Below are 16,273 nucleotides of genomic sequence, written 5' to 3' on the forward strand. Positions count from 1 at the left end.
TCAGAGAAGAGGTTTTTTTCTCAGTGGTATAGAAGCTGGATGAGAATTTTCAAAACCTGACAAAAGATCTCAAGCCAGGGATTCGAGAAGCCCTTTGAACGCAGGCAGGATAAATACCAAGAAAACCACACTGGAAGGCATCATGCCAAACTGATTAAAACTAAAGTCAAAGGGAAAATCTTCAAAGTAACCAGAGTGAAAAGACACATTACCTTGAAAGAAGCAACAACAAGAGAGCTAGTTGACTTGTCAACAGAAAAAACTGAAACCAAAGAGAATGAAATATCTTTAAAGTGTAAAAAGAAAATAACTTCTAACTTGACATTATATACCTTGAAAAAATCCTTCAAATATGAACAAAAAACAAAGATATGTTCAGGAAAACAAAAACTATGATAACTGATTGCCAAAGACCCTCACTAGAGTAAACATCCAAGAAAGTCCTTCAGGTGAAAGTGAAATGATTTCCAGACATGAGCACAGCAATACAGGACAAAACAACAGACAAGAAAAACAAATATGTGAGGGCCAGCAATTATCGCATAGCGGGTAAAGCCTCGGCCTGCATGCTGGCATCCCATGTGGGTGCCAGTTCAAGCCCCGGATGCTCCACTTCTAATCCAGCTCTCTGCTATGGCCTAGGAAAGCAGTACAAGTGGCCCAAGTCCTTGGCCACACCCACGTGGGAGACCCAGAAGAAACTCCTGGCTCCTGGCTTTGGATCAGCACAGCTCCAGCTGTTGCAGCCATTTGGAGAGTGAACCAGGAGATGGAAGACCTCCTTCTCTTTCTCTCTCTCCCTCTCTTCTTCTCTCCCTCTCTCCTTCTCTCTGGAACTGTCTTCAAATAAATAAAATAAATCTTAAAATAATTTTCAGTATTACAAAAATGCACCAATAAAAAATTGTACGCATGCATGACAACTTCTCTTGGTGTTCTATAGAAGTGCAAACACTAAACACTCAGGTCTTGCCAAATGGCTTTCTATCATGACAGCTCCTTTTTTACCATATTCTTGTGAGGGCTTCATACTGTCAGATGTATAAAAACTGGCCGATCTGATAGGCACAAAGTAGCACCCAGAGTCTTCACTTGCATTTCCCTTACCACTGGCAAAGATGAACGTCTTTCCTATAGGAACTATTAAGGTTTCTTTTGTGATGTGATCCCTTACATAATTTCCTCTTTCTCCTACAGGAGTGGTTTTTCTTTCTCTTGTTGGCTTGCCTCTTAACTTATTCCATATTTTTATCATGGCCTTGACACTCTAGACAGATAGTGGTGCTTTTCGTCCAGAAAGGAGATAAAGAGATTCAGGCAGATTTTTCAGTAACAGTTAATAGACTCAGTTTCAGATAATGTATGGCAAATACCTCTTTAAGTGGTTGACTTTTCAAAGGGATCACATAAACAAGACTAGTGTCTGCTAATACTAACTGATAGAAATAAAAAGGAGAGAACAATCCCACATGGGAAGCAAGATACACAGTGGACTAATAGAATGGCAGATGTCCTAAATAGCACTCTGGCCTCAGAATCAGCCCTTAAGGCATTCGGATCTGGCTGAAGAGCCCAGGAGAGTATTTGAAGCATGGAAAGCCAAGACACTCTGACAAAAAAAAAAAAAAAAAAAAAAAAAAAAAAAAAAAACCTAAATGAAAGATCTCTGTGAGTGAGATCCCAGTGGAAAGAATGGGCCATCAAAGAAGGAGGTACCTTTCTCTGAAGGGAGGAGAGAACTTCCACTTTGACTACGACCTTGTCAAAATAAAATAAAAAAACTCAAAAGGCATTCATAGCCTTGGCAACTCATGACAAGAGCCTCAGGTGATTACTGATGCCATAAACAAGAGTGTCAATTGTTAAGTCAACAACAGGAATCACTGTGCACTTATTCCCCATGTAGGATCTCTGTCCTTAATGTGTTGTACTATGTGAATCAATGGTATAACTTGTAATCAAACAGTACTTAACACTTTCTGTTTCTGTGTATGTGCAAACTGCTGAAATCTTTACTTAATATATACTAAATTGATCTTCTGTGTATAAAGAGAATTGGAAATGAATCTTGATGTGAAAGGAATGGGAAAGGGACCAGGAGATGGGATGGTTGTAGGTGGGAGGGAAGTTATGGGGCGGGGGGAGCCACTGTAATCCAAAAGCTGTACTTTGAATATTTATATTTATTAAATAAAAGTTAAAATAAAAAAGTGGTTGACTTTTAACATTCTGGTGCCCTTTGAAAGCACCTTTTAATATGGTTAATATCTTCATTTCCCCCCTCTCTGGCTGGTGCTTTTAATCTAAGCAATCTCTACCTAACCTGCAAATTACAGATGCCCTCAAGTTTTAAGGTTTGTTTTCTCTTTGGGTGCTTAATCTCTCTAGAATTTAATTTGGTGTATGATGGGAAATAAATACCTAATTATTTTCCCATATAGTCAATTGTCCCAGCTCCATTTATTAAATATTCTATTCTATCCTATTGACTTACACTGGTGTCTCTTCCATACACCAATATTTCACATGCACATACAGTCTAATTGCCTGATCTTGTGCCAGTATCACATTGGTTCATTGCTATTACTTTACTTTAAATCTTCGTGTAGAATGGGGTATAACTCCCTCAATACACTATTCAAATTATTTTGGCTCTTCCTGACACTTTTATTAATCTGCATGAATTTGTTTCAAATTTGTCAAGTTTCAAGGAAAAAGACTTTTTGTTATAATTATTAGAATAAAACAATTTTATGCATTAATATGGAGAGAAATGAAATCAATATTGAGACTATAAAGTTATTACTTGTAAAGTTATTACTTATCTCCTTTTATATACTTCTATTTTATATCCTTTAGTAAAGTCATATAACCAACCTCTGTTCAAGTCTGGCATATCTTTTGTCAGACACATTCTTGGCACCAGAAAGTTTTTTTTGCTACTGCAAATGACATTGTTTCTTAAATGTTTTTAATTTTCTTACATTGAACTTGTGTGTAATAACATTGCTTTTATAATCTTAATAATTCATTATAAAACCGTTTTTTGAGAGAGAGAGAGAGACTATTTTAGCAAGAACAATGTAACTTCCAAATCAGGAATCCAAATCCATTATTTTCTGAGCCAGCAAATTAATGTAAAGTTTTAAAACAGAAAGGACAGGAAATATTATACATTCTCTCTCTTTTTTTTTTTTTAATAAATAGAGGCTATCTAGTGGTTTGACCCAACTATGGGATATAGCACAAAAGAGACAAACTACTCAGCAATAGCTCTGAAGGATAGTTCATTCTTTTTTTAGTCACTCTTTATGCCACTATAGTGAAACAATAAAACTCAAGACAGAGACAAGAGCCAGATCAAGAGTGACTTGTGTGCCATGGTATGGATTTTGTATTTTCCCACGAAAGCAATGAATTGAAATCAGATTTACATTTTGTGATTTCATTTTTAAAATATATTTTATGTACTTCAAAAAGCAGAGGAATACCTTCCATCCTCTGGTTCATGCCTCAAATGGTCACAACCTCCTCATTGGGTCAGACCAAAGCCTCAGAAGCCAGGAGCTCCACCCAGGTCTCCCACGTGGGTGGCAGGAGCACAAGTACTTAAGCCATCCTTTGCCACCTTACCAGGCACATTCACAGGAAGGCAGATTGGGAGTGGAGGAGCTGGAACTCTGACCAGCACTGGCACTCCAATATGGATGTGGCCATTGTAAGCAGTTGATTAACCTGCTGCCCCACAACACCCAGCCCCTGGATCTTCATTTTAGAAATGGCTCAAGCATTATCATGAGTGATGGACAGAGTGTGTGTACTAGAATCCAGGAGACCAGGTGAGATGGATGGCAGTACTTCCTAGACTATAAGCTTCATGAGGGCATCGACAGTTTAGCTCACTTCTGATGCCTCAGCCTAGCACAGTGCTTGACACATAACAGATGTTCAATAGACTCTGAATTAATTAACCAATTAATCCTATGAGAAATAATCAGGAGAGAACCAAAATCAGAGGTTGTAGAGCTGGAAAGGAATAGACTTATGTAGATATTTTTAGCGAGATGACAACTGTATATTGGGAGTGAGTGAAAGGGAAAAATCTAGAATGACTACTAGGTTCCTGACTTGGCTGACTAGATAGAGGTATCCTACTCCTAGGGAGGGAATAAAGACAGAAGACGTTCAGGAGTATATAATGAGTACAGTTTCAGCTATGTTGGCTTTGAAGTGTTTCCAAACAGATTTGTCCAAAAAGCAGCTGAGCCTCTGGGCCCACAGCCATCCTGGGAGGTTGTTGAGGTTATGGATGTCAGAGAGGCGTACTGCTAACTTACAGAGTTCAAGTCCCTTTTCCCTCCAATGTGCTAGATCCATCTGAAGCCACCCTAAGTAAGAGTACAATGGAGAATACCTTCTTTCATAAAATAACGTCACCCTTGCCATCTGCTCATCTGCACTCTGCAGCATGCTCTCAATGTACTTTTAATTGTACTGAACGTTTATCTCTCATCAGAGAAGTTCACCTGGGGGCTGGCATTGTGGCATTGCAGGTTAAGCCACCGCCTGCGACGCCGGCATCCCATATGAGTGACATTTCAAGTCCTGGCAGTTCCACTCCCAATCCAGCTCCCTATTAATGCACCTGGGAAAGCAGTGGAAAACGGCCCAAATGCTTGTGTCCCTGCACCCATATGGGAGACTTAGATGAAGCTCCTGGCTCCTGGCTTCGGCCCGGTCCACCCCCGGGCATTATGGCCATTTGGGGAGCGGAGTGAACCAGTGGATGGAAGACCTCTCTCTCTCTCTTCCTCTCTGTGGCTCTGCTTTTCGAATAAATAAATAAATCTTTAAGAAAAAAAAAAAAGTTCACCTGGAATTGTCTGCCTCCCAGTTTGGGTCAAAGGCCTTTAGGAGAAAGGCTGCTAGCCTGAGATCTGCTCTCTGCCCAGCCCTGTGTTCCACAGTCCATTCTAGCACAGATGTAGAGCACCGCGTTAGCTCAGTCCCTGCCCTGAGCGCCACTTCAGCATGATCCTCAGACTTCAGCAAATCCTGGGGCACAGAACGAGACACCTGCGTCGAGCCCAGGGCATCAGCTTTCAAGTCGTTTCTGGAGGCACTGTCCTCAGTATTGATGAATACGCCTGCAGCCAGTTTTTATGTTTTTTTCTATCGGCATTTTTATTCATTTTTTTCTGAAATAAACTTTAATTCCCTTTTACACAACAAATTTTTTTAATTATTCAAAAGGCTTAGAAACAGAGAGACCTTCTATACTCTTTTTCACTCCCCAAATGCCCACAACAGCTGAGGCTGGACCAAGCTGAAGCCAGGAGCCAAGAACTCGATTCAGGTCACTGACATGAGTGGCAGGGACCCAAGTCCTGGAGCCATTTATCTTCTGCCTCCCAGGATTCACATTTGCAGGAAGCTGGACTGGAAGTAGAGAAGCCAGGACTTGAACTCAGGCACCCCAAAATGGGAAGTGGATATCCTCGGCAGCATCCCGACCGCTGTGCCCAACGTCCACTCTGTGTCTTTACTCATCAAAGTAATATATGCATGCTGTTCTTAAAACTGTTTCCAGGAAATCCTGTATCTGGCCTCTTTCCTACTCACACAAGTCCAACCCCCAGAGGTAATCAAGTAGGCGGGATTCCTCCCCTTGTACCTTGAAGTCGGTGGAATGCAAAAGAGAAATGAATAGTTCCATGAGAAAAGCCAGGCAGCAGGGCAGCCGCCAGGGCCCAGGGGATGGAAGCTGGGCTGTCAACTTCTCCTGCTGCAAATCAGAGTGACTCTCTTTTTCTTCTTGGCTGGTGGAGAGCGGGCCTTCCAGTGACTTAGGGATCAAATCCTCCCCATCACTAACACCCCAAAGGAAAGGGGATTTTTCCCTCAGCAAAACATCAGAATATTCGCTGACTAGCTTGGCTTAGGTCAACTAAATACCCAGAAACCCATGACTGAAATAGTACAGCAGTTCCCTGGAGAATGGGGGACATTGTCACCAAAGGAAGGGGAGCGCAGGCGCCTGGCTCAGCAGTGGAGCTGTTGACTGGGACGCATGCGTCCTCTGTCAGAGTGCTCCCCAGCCCCAGCTTCTTGTCAACGTGCACCCTGGGAGGCAGCAGGTGACAGCTCACGTAGCTGGGTCTCTGCCACCCACACGGGAGACCCAGACTGAGTTTCTACCTCCTGACTTCAGCCTGGGCCAACTCTGAATGTTACAGGCATTTAGGAAACAAAGCAATGGAAGCAGGGGATGGAAGATGGGTGGAGTCCTCTCTCTCCCCCATCCCTGCCCCTGCCTTTCAAATAGATACTGGTGCTGAACAGCAAAAGAGACTAAGGATTTTATATGACCATCAATAGTTTCCTGGATTCCAGACATTTTCTCTGTATTTACAAGTACATGGAGATATTCTTTTATATACTTTACACAAGTAAGAACAAACCATGGCCAGTTCTTTTCAGGAGTTTATCAAGGAAAGAAATCTTTCACAAAGGGTTGATCATAATGAAAATTCTCCATCCCACTAAATTTCTTTCGCTTTTTCTAAGACAAAAAGCTCAGCACTAATTCAATGTTCAGTTACCATTGCTATATTAAATGTCATCATTAGATTATTTGCTTCCCTCTTCTTTTTATACTTTGAGATCTAATTCCTAGCCTCTCCAGTTTTGTGGAATAAATGCCTTTTATGGCACCCCAAATTCTTCTTGAAAAACAAGTGTGTTATAAGTTCTTCTAATACCTAATATTTTTAAGCATTATTTTCCATACAATGGGAATGAGTGTTTATTATACAGAATTTACAAAATAAGTGGGTAAGTAAGGAGAAAAAGATCTCCCATGTTCCCATAAGTATTCTTGCCACCCCATTATTAGCATTTTGGTGTGGGGCCTAGTTTTAGGAGTAGGAGAAAGAGCCAAGTCATATAGCCAACTTGATGGAAGAGATTCCATACTAATCAGAAAATCCCCAGAGATTTTAAATTGTAAGGGAAACCAAGGAGAATAAAGCATTTAGCCAAAAAACAGGAGGTCTCTGAAGTTTTGGCAAAGGCTATCTAGAATTTATTCTTACAAGATCAGTGCTAGTAGCCTGCTAGTCCATCTCTCCTGAATGCTGTCCACCCCCACCTAAAGCTCAAAAACAAAAGACCCCTTTTGTTAACCTCCCCTTTTGTATCTCCCCAGGAATTATTCCAGCCAAAACAAAAGTCATGTTTTCTAGGTATCATGAAAAAATTCATATTTTCCAGGTCAAATTTTTAAAATTTTTTAAATTTATTTTCATTTTATTTGAAAGGTAAACAGATATCTTTTTTTTTTTTTTTTTTTTTTTGACAGGCTGAGTGGACAGTGAGAGAAAGAGACAGAGAGAAAGGTCTTCCTTTACCCTTGGTTCACCCTCCAATGGCCGCGCCAGCCAACAGATATCTTTCAACCATGGGTTCATTCCCCAAGTACCCACAACTGTGAAAACTGGGCCAGGCTGAGGTCAGGAGCCCGGAACTCATCCAGGTCTTCCTGATGGCTGGCAGGCACTCATGTACTAGAGGCATCACTCACTGCCTACCAAGGTGTGCATTAGCAGGAAACTAGATTGGAAGTGGAGCACCTGGGACTCAAAACAGGCATTCCAATATGGGGTGTGGGAATCCTTCGGAGCAATTCTCCACAGTGCCAAATGCCTGCCCTGACAATTGTTTCTCAAACACACATTTGAGAACTGTAAGTAACCTTTAATTCTCCAATTGTGTCAAGGTGACAACAGCAAAAGTCCTAGAAAAATGCTGAGATTCATGCTCTCACCTTGTCTCCCTACAAACAAAGCTACACTTGAACTTGGAAGGAAAATTAAGGAAATTCATACCAAATGTTGTAGTTCTGTTTTAGTCAGTTCAGGCTGCCAAAACAAAATACCTTAGGCAACAGAAATGTATTTTCTCACAGTTCTGAGGGCTGGAAGTCCAAGCTTGGGGTACTGGCATGGTGAGTTTCTAGTGAGGGATTGTGGGTAGCCACCTTCTCAGGGTGTCTCTACATGGTCTGTCTTCAATGCACATGAAAAGCAAGCAAGCTCTAGTCTCACTTTCTCTTCTCATAAGGACATTATGCCCATCAGAGTAGGGTCCTAGGCCTATGACCTGGTTGTATCTTTACTATTTCCATAAAGGCTATGTGTGCAATACAGTCACATAGAAGGTTAGGACTTCATCAGATGAATTTTTAGGGAACACAGTTCAATCCATGGCAACCCCTTTGCTCCAATAGCCATAACTTCTGACAAAAAAAATTATTTAGCTCTGAATATTTTGAAAACAAGCAATTACAGAGGGGTGAGTTGTTCTCTTCTCTGAATCACAGTTCACCAACAGCTTCACACAACGCAAAACATGTTTCATAAAAACTAGACATGATATAAAGGCACACATGGAAAGATAGGTGTAAAGGTTCATATGTGTGTAGATGTATGTATGTATGTACAGAGAGTGAAAGAGAGGGAGATGTGCAAAGTTCACTCACTTCTGTATCAACCAAAACCTTTAGTTATCACTTAAAATACTCAGCATTATAAAACATGGTTAGGCTGATGGGTAAGTAGCTATGATAAAGCCACAAGGATAAGAACACAATGACCAAAGTGGGCATATGTGAGACAACTGGATTCAGAAGAGATAAAGCAACCTGAAGTCAGAGCACTCTGTTTGCTCCTGCCTTTTATGTAAATGGTGCACAGGCTTACATGTGAAGCTAGGAGACTATTTGGAGGTTAGAATTCAAAATAGTCCCATTGTTTTGTATGTTAGATTAATACATTTGCCTTTGCGTTTTTCCATCCAAAGTACAAAACTAAACAGAAAAATATATAAATCAAATGTGTTGGCCCTTCCCTCGTCTTCCTACCACGGGCAGACTCTATTCAATAAAGCATGTATTTTTTTCCCCATGACATCTAAAGCACAATATAGAAATTCATCCTTTTAGTGAACTGTGCCTTTCCCCAAGATTTTTATTTTGCATTTAACAAAATAACAGCAAATTTCAGGTATTAGAAGGATCGAAACAACCTCTTCTATTCTGTTGTCCTTAGAACACCATCTTTTATTCATAGCTTCTCTTGTGGAGCTGGGAGGCAGATTCTGTTGCTATGGCAACGCCCTGCATATCCTTGGGGATAGCTGACAGTTTTACTTTTTTTTTTGAACAACAAAGAGCCATTGATACTACATGTTGCCAAAGGTTATAAAAGTTGAATTCTAAAATGAAAATATTTCTTCTATAGAAGTGGCACACCATATGCGTCCCACAAATTCAAAGAGATACGTAAGGATATGACCTTTGTGTGAACACTGATGAATCTGGTATAATACTGTTTGGCTTCAATGGATATTCACAGCAGAAGTAGCTGAAGTGTACGCCTTGTTTTCTAAGACTACTGCCGGGGATAAGGGGCTTATTCCCAGTATCTGTAAAGATCCAGGAGCAAGAAAAGGAAAAAAAAAAAAAAGAAAGAAAATCAAAGGTCCCATCACTTACATTTGGTTTGTTACTTTGTAATCACCTTCCATCCCCACCCCCACCAAAATGAGCTGCTATATCAAAATCCAATTACACTTTGACAGTAAATAGATCCTCAAAGAGTGGTTGTGACTGAATCCTTGCTCCTCAGAATAGATATTAAATGTACAAGATTCTCAAGAGCTCTGAATTCTGTGGTCCTAGCTTCATTTTAACTGGATTCTCTCTGTCCATAGGAAAGAAAAAAAAATTCACCTAGCTGCTTTGTAAAACTAGGGAAAAATTTATTTTCAAGTATTCCTTTCAAGATAAGTTACCTCATCCCCTAGAAATCTGAGGGATGCACTAAGAAACACACATGAGAAGTTGGAGGCTCCACAGACTCACTTCCTAGGGGCAGCCTGAAGAGCTTACGGGCCAGGGGATGGGAATTGGGATTTCTCTCACAACAGGAGAGAGCTACAGGCTGAAAATAAAAAAAAAAAAGAACTGGTCCCAGTGTTCTCCACTCCCTACAGCCTGAGCAAATTCACTGGAGTTGGAAGACCCTCCTAGCAGACCAAGCAAACCCCATCACTCAAGGCATTTGTCCATTCATCACTAGTTACCAAGCACATGTTATGGTCCAAGACATTCAAAAGCTTTCCAGATGGTTCCTGAATGCCTGGTTGTACTCCTGAAGAGATCCTCTCGAATTCAGCAGTAAAGCCCTCACTGTATAGTTTCCATAGGAATAATATGGAAAACATTATTAAAAATAGGTGATTCCGAAGATAATCCTAAACAGTAAGAACAAGTGCACAGAGTGTGCCGCTAATTAGCATTTCCCACAAAAGGAATCAGGGTTCCCTGGAGAAAAGGCTGATTCTAGAAGTGGTTAGGGAAGGGAAAATGCAAAGTGGCCTAAATTATCTTGCCTAAGAAAGCAAGGGAATAGCTTCAACAAGAACTGAATTATATCCCCTCAAAATTTCCTCTGCTGAAGCCCTAACCCTTCCCATGACCACATTTGGAGATAGTGCCATTGTGGAGGTAACTGAGGTTAAATTAGGTCATATGAATGGGGCCCTAATACACTCTGGTGTCCTACAAGAGCAGGGAACTACAGCAGAGAAATGGCGCTCACTCTCCCTACCTCCCTGCCCAATGCATACACACAGAGAAGAGGCCATGTGAGGACAAAAGACTGTCCAATCATAAGCCAGGAAGACAGGTCTCACCAGAAATCAACCCTGACAGCACCTTGATCTTGGCCATCTAACCTCCAGAATGATGAGAAAATAAATTCCGGTTGTTTAACCCACCTGGTTTATGGCATTTTGTTAAAGCTTTCCAAGCAGACCAATATGGCAACTAGTAAATATAGAGGAAATGACAGAACTGAAAAATCATCATTTTATTTTAAAAAAAAAGAAACAAAAAAACACTGGTTTTTCTTCTATTTTAATATTTTGTTTGTTTATTTGAAAGGTAGAGTTACAGATAGAGAGAGGGAGAGACAGAGAGAGAAGTCTTCCATCTGCTGGCTCACTCCCCAGATGGCTGCAATGGCCAAGGCTGGGCTCAACTGAAGCCAGGAGTCAGAAGCTTCTTCCAGGTCTCCCATACGTGTACAGGAGCCCAAGGACTTGAGCCATCTTCTACTGCTTTCCCAGGCCATAGCAGAGAGCCAGATCAGAAGAGAGGCAGTTGGGACTCAAACCTGCACTCATATGGGATGGCAGTGCTGCAGGCGAAAGTTTAGCATACTACACCACAGCACCAGCCTCAAAATCACCATTTTCAACCCCTAATGTAGACTCGTCAATAAATGCTAAAGCCACTGAGAACAGGATTGTTGGCTTGGGGCCAGCATTGTGGCATAGTGAGTAAAGCTGCCATCTGCAACACTGGCATCCTTTTGGGCCCCAGTTCAAGCCCCCGCTGCTCCACTTCTGCTCCAGCTCCCTGCTAATGCACGTGGAAAGCAGTGGAAGATGGGCCAAGTCCTTGGGCTCCTGCATGCAGACAGACAAAGCTCCTGCCTCCTGGCTTCAGACAGGCCCAGCTCTAGCTGTTACAGCCATCTGGGGAATGAACTAGCAGATGGAAGCTCTCCCTCTCTCACTCTCATTCTCTGTCTCCTTTTCTCTCTGTAAACTCTGCCTTTCAAATAAATAAATAGATTTTTTTAAAAGGATGGCTGGCTTTAAAATACCACCACATAAATGTTTACAGTGGAAAAAGTAGGCATGCCACCACCATCCTAATCAATTAATCAAACTTAGTATACCAATACTGGGCCAGCCTGATACGTGCTCACCAAGGAAGCAGTATGAAATATGCATCAACTATACGGTATTTTTTTTTTTTTTTGCAGAGAGACAGAGAGAGAGTTATAGACAGAGAGAGAGAAACAGAGAGAAAGGTCTTCCTTCCTTTGGTTCACCCCTAAAATGGTCGATACAGCCAGCGCGCTGTGCCGATCCAAAGCCAGGAGCCAGGTGCTTCCTCCTGGTCTCCCATGCAGGTGCATGGCCCAAGCACTTGGGCCATCCACCACTGCACTCCCAGGCCACAGCAGAGAGCTAGACTGGAAGAGGAGCAACCAGGACAGAATCCAGCGCCCAGACTGAGAATAGAACCTGGGGTGCCAGCGCCACAGGCGGAGGATTAGCCTAGTGAGCCATAGCGCCGGCTAACTATATGGTATTCTTACCAAGAATGTTTAACCTCAATATAACCATGAGAAAACACTCAGAAAATTCAACTCTCCCAACAGGATACACTCTGAAATTACTGAATTAGATCTTCAAACCAGAATCAGTATCATAAATAAAAGTAGGAGACACCTTCTAGCCTAAAAGTCTAAACATTAAAACCATGTTAATTAGATCTTGCATCAACAAAAGCAACTAAATAGATATATCAGGTTAAGTGGGGAAATGTTTAAACCAGACTATATATTAGATGACGAAACTGTACTATTTTTCTTGGGTACGAATGGATAGTAGTTATACAGGAGATGGTCCTTAGACCTAGGCAGTACATGCTACAGTACTTATGGGTGAACTCTCATGATGTCTGAGACTTCCATTCAAATGGTTCAATAATAACAGAAATGAATACAAATACAAATGAGTGTAGAGCAAAATAAAGCAGAAATAGTAAAATGCTAACAATGGATGAATTTAGACAAAGGGTATTCAGTGCCTAATGAATTCTTCCAACTTTTCTGTGATCTAAATTCTTTTTACTTGCTCAGAAACATTTTGTGATCTGTAGCTCACTCCTACTGGCCATCCATCTACGAAGACCAAATCCTATAAACCGATGGTTACAGACCTGGGCTCAAACAATATCTTCCAGGCTTTAGACAAATAACTCTCTCAGGTTTCATCTACTATAGTAAATTCAGAACACTGCTACCTAACTGATAATGAAGTATGTGAGATGCTTGGCACACAGGAAGAGGCTGTAGCCATTAATTGGTAGAAGGAGAAAGGATTGGAGACCCCCACCACCACCACTCTCCACTAAAACTATGGCATCAGGGCAGGCATTTGATGCAGCAGCTAAGGCATTGTTAAGGATGCAGGCATCCCATATCACAGCACCTGGTTTCAAATCCTGGCTCTGCTTCCAGCTCCGGCCTCCTGCCATTGCACGTGATGGGAGGCAGCAGCAATGGTTCAAGTAGTTGGGTCCCCACAGCTACATGGAAGACCCAGATTGAATTTCATCCTGGCCCATCCCAACCAGAGGATGGAAACACTTGCACGCTCTCTCTCCCCCCCCCCCCCCATCTCTTTTTTCCTCTCTGTGCCTCTAAAGTAAGTATTTTCTTGATAAAATGAAATTATGTTATCACTTACTAAAAATAAGTGACAATATTGTACAATCAGTGACCATTTTTGTGGCAAGAATGCTTAGAACCAAATGAAAAGTTCCTTGAAGACAGGGATTATAGCTTCTCTAATTTCTGCATCTCTCAAAGCACTTAGTGCAACGTTACAAACAATGACCTTTTACCTGTGTGTTGTGCCAGATCAGCGTTTCTCCACTCGGGCTGCACATTGCAACCAGCTGGGGAGCTTTCTAAACAGCCTGACGAACCTCACTCCCAGATTGTATCTGTTTAGTGGGTATTGGGTCAGATCTGAGCACCCAGATTTTTTTTTTAAACTGCCAGAGTGTTAAAAGTTTATGCTTTGGGGCCGGCGCTATGGCGCAGCGGGTTAACACATTGGCCTGAAGCGCTGGCATCCCATATGGGCAGTGGTTTTAGTCCTGGCTGCTCCACTTCCAATCCAGCTCTCTGCTATGGACTGGGAAAGCAGTACAAGTTGGCCCAAGTCCTTGGGCCCCTGAACCTGTGTGGGAGACCCGGAAGAAATTCCTGGCTCCTGGCTTCAGATCGGCACAGCTCCAGCCGTTGTGGCCAATTGGGGAATGAACTAGCGGATGGAAGACCTCTCTCTCTCTCTCTCTGCCTCTCCTCTCTCTGTGTAACTCTGACTTTCAAATAAATAAATAAATAAATCTTTTTTTAAAAAAAGTTTATGCTTTGTGTTTTTCATTGCTGTCAGCTTCCCACCAAGTCAGACACAAATGGATGTATATTACATGTCAGCCTTCTCCTGGGAGCAGCTCTTGCCTTCTCTCTTGAGAGTGCATAGAAGCAAATCTCAGAAAGTCATAAACTACTTGGCCGGCACCGCAGCTCAATAGGCTAATCCTCCGCCTGCAGAGCCGGCACCCCGGGGTTCTAGTCCTGGTTGCGGTGCCAGATTCTGTCCCGGTTGCCCCTCTTCTAGTTCAGCTCTCTGCTGGGGCCCAGGAGTGCAGTGGAGGATGGCCCAAGTCCTTGGGCTCTGCACCTGCTTGGGAGACCAGGAGGAAGCACCTGGCTCCTGGCTTTGGATGGGCAAAGCGCACTGGCCACTTGGCGGGGGTGGGGTGAACCAACGGAAAAAGGAAGACCTTTCTCTCTGTCTCTCTCTCTCTAACTCTGCTTGTCAAAAACAAATTTTTTAAAAAATTAAGAAAGGCATAAACTACCGTGGAGGGTGTTAACATAAAATGGCAGATTTTTTGCTTCCTTTATCAAAATGTGTAATTAGACCTAGCATTTCAGTCTATGAACACTGTAAAAGCTCCTTTTCCTAACGCGCAAGTTTGGGCTGAGTTTCCACAGCAGACCCAGCATCCCAACCACAGCAACATAACTGCAACACCGCACTGCCAGTTAATTTGTACTTCTACAGCTCGGAAAACATTTTCACTTGTATCCTAGAGAAAGCCAGTCAGAAGGCAGACTCCCTGAATGATAAAAGAAATGAAGAAGGGGGCGGGGGGGGGGGGGCACGGTTCCGGGTCCGTGACCGCGGGAAGAGCACGAGAACGCGAGTGTTGGACTTCGGCAGCCCTGTGGGCAAGCCACACCTGACACCCGGGAGCCTGAGCAGCTGCGCGCCCGCGGCTGGCCCCGCAGGTGGAGCGCTACAAGGATATGGCCTGCGCCGTGACGGCCGAACGAACCCCTCTGCGATGAAGATGGAAGGCTGTCTGCCCTCTGCGAGAATGAGGTTGGTGCCAGGCGATGCCCTCGATGCGTCCGCAGCAGACTGAGCAGAAACCCGTGGTGGATGGAAATGAAAAGGAATCGGAGAAGGGGAGAGGACTACGGAGCTGGACAGAGTTCGCAACGGTGTCCTGGCTCTGCTTGACAGGTTCCTCGTCAAGAGCCACAGTGACTTTCAGTACGAGAGCAAGGTGTTTCACCTGAAAAAGAAGGGCGATTACGGCCGCTACCTGGCAAAGGTGGCTTCTGGGGAGAAGAAAAACAGTGTGATGGAACCTTCTATCGCCACCTACAAGGAAGCCTTTGAAATCAGCAAAGAGCGCGCGCAGCCGCCGCACCCCATCCGCCAGGGCCTGGCCCTCAACTCCTTGGCGTTCTACTCTGAGATCCAGAATGCTCCCGAGCAGACCCGTCTCTTAGCCAAACACGCCTTTGCTGACGCCATAGCTGAGCCGGACACCCTAAATGAGGCTTCCTATAAGGACGGCAAGCTCATCGTGCAATGGCTGCGAGACCACCTCACACCCCGCCCCGGGACGACCAGCAGAATGAAGAAGCCGGAGAGGGCAGCTGAAGATCCTTCAGGTCCCCTGGCCCTTCCTTCGCTCTCCACCCTCATCATCACCCATTCTTCCTTGCCACAGTCGCTGAGTATCCAGTGCTAAACCTGTCTTTGCAGCACAGTGGCTCGGATCTGCTCTGTCCCTTGGAAGCAGTTTCAGATTAATCCTCATGGGCCTTGCTGGACTGATGGCTGCTTTGAGCCCACAGGAGCTCTCTTTTTGAGTTGTACAGAAAAGCGAATTCTGAGAGGGGAATTTTCCTATGCTTGTTGATCTATGGGAAATTCAGGCAAAAGTAATGGGGCGTTTAGAAAGGAGAATGAGCCAACACAGGCCACACTGAGTATTTACAACAAGCTGCTAGTGTTTGGTTAAGTAGCCACCTTGTGCATGCAAAAATGAATTCACTCATCCCACTTCTTTCTTCAGCTAATAGAAGATTGCTAAGGGAAGCCAATGGAGACAACTTGCTCCTGACCACCAGCTTTATAATAAACTGTGTAACGTGAGGTTTCCGCAGTGCCTTGTTTTGTCTCTATAAATTATAAAAGCACAAATTTTCTTTTCAATGTTACAGTTAAAGTTTTTTTTTTTAAGATTTATTTATTTATT

The 16,273-nt window shown here is 43.1% G+C and overlaps 1 long non-coding RNA gene and 1 pseudogene across 2 annotated transcripts in view; one reads left to right on the forward strand and one right to left on the reverse strand.

The window, feature by feature from the left end:
* Positions 1-16,273, reverse strand: part of LOC149123007 (uncharacterized) — a 207,774-nt gene that overhangs the window by 159,659 nt on the left and 31,842 nt on the right. The window lies entirely within an intron of this gene.
* On the forward strand, positions 474-15,672 carry LOC100340855 (14-3-3 protein eta pseudogene; annotated as a pseudogene).

This window comes from Oryctolagus cuniculus, chromosome 12, assembly GCF_051225735.1.
Source record: "Oryctolagus cuniculus isolate XC-2025 breed Fujian yellow rabbit chromosome 12, ASM5122573v1, whole genome shotgun sequence".
Classification (NCBI taxonomy): Eukaryota; Metazoa; Chordata; class Mammalia; order Lagomorpha; family Leporidae; genus Oryctolagus; species Oryctolagus cuniculus.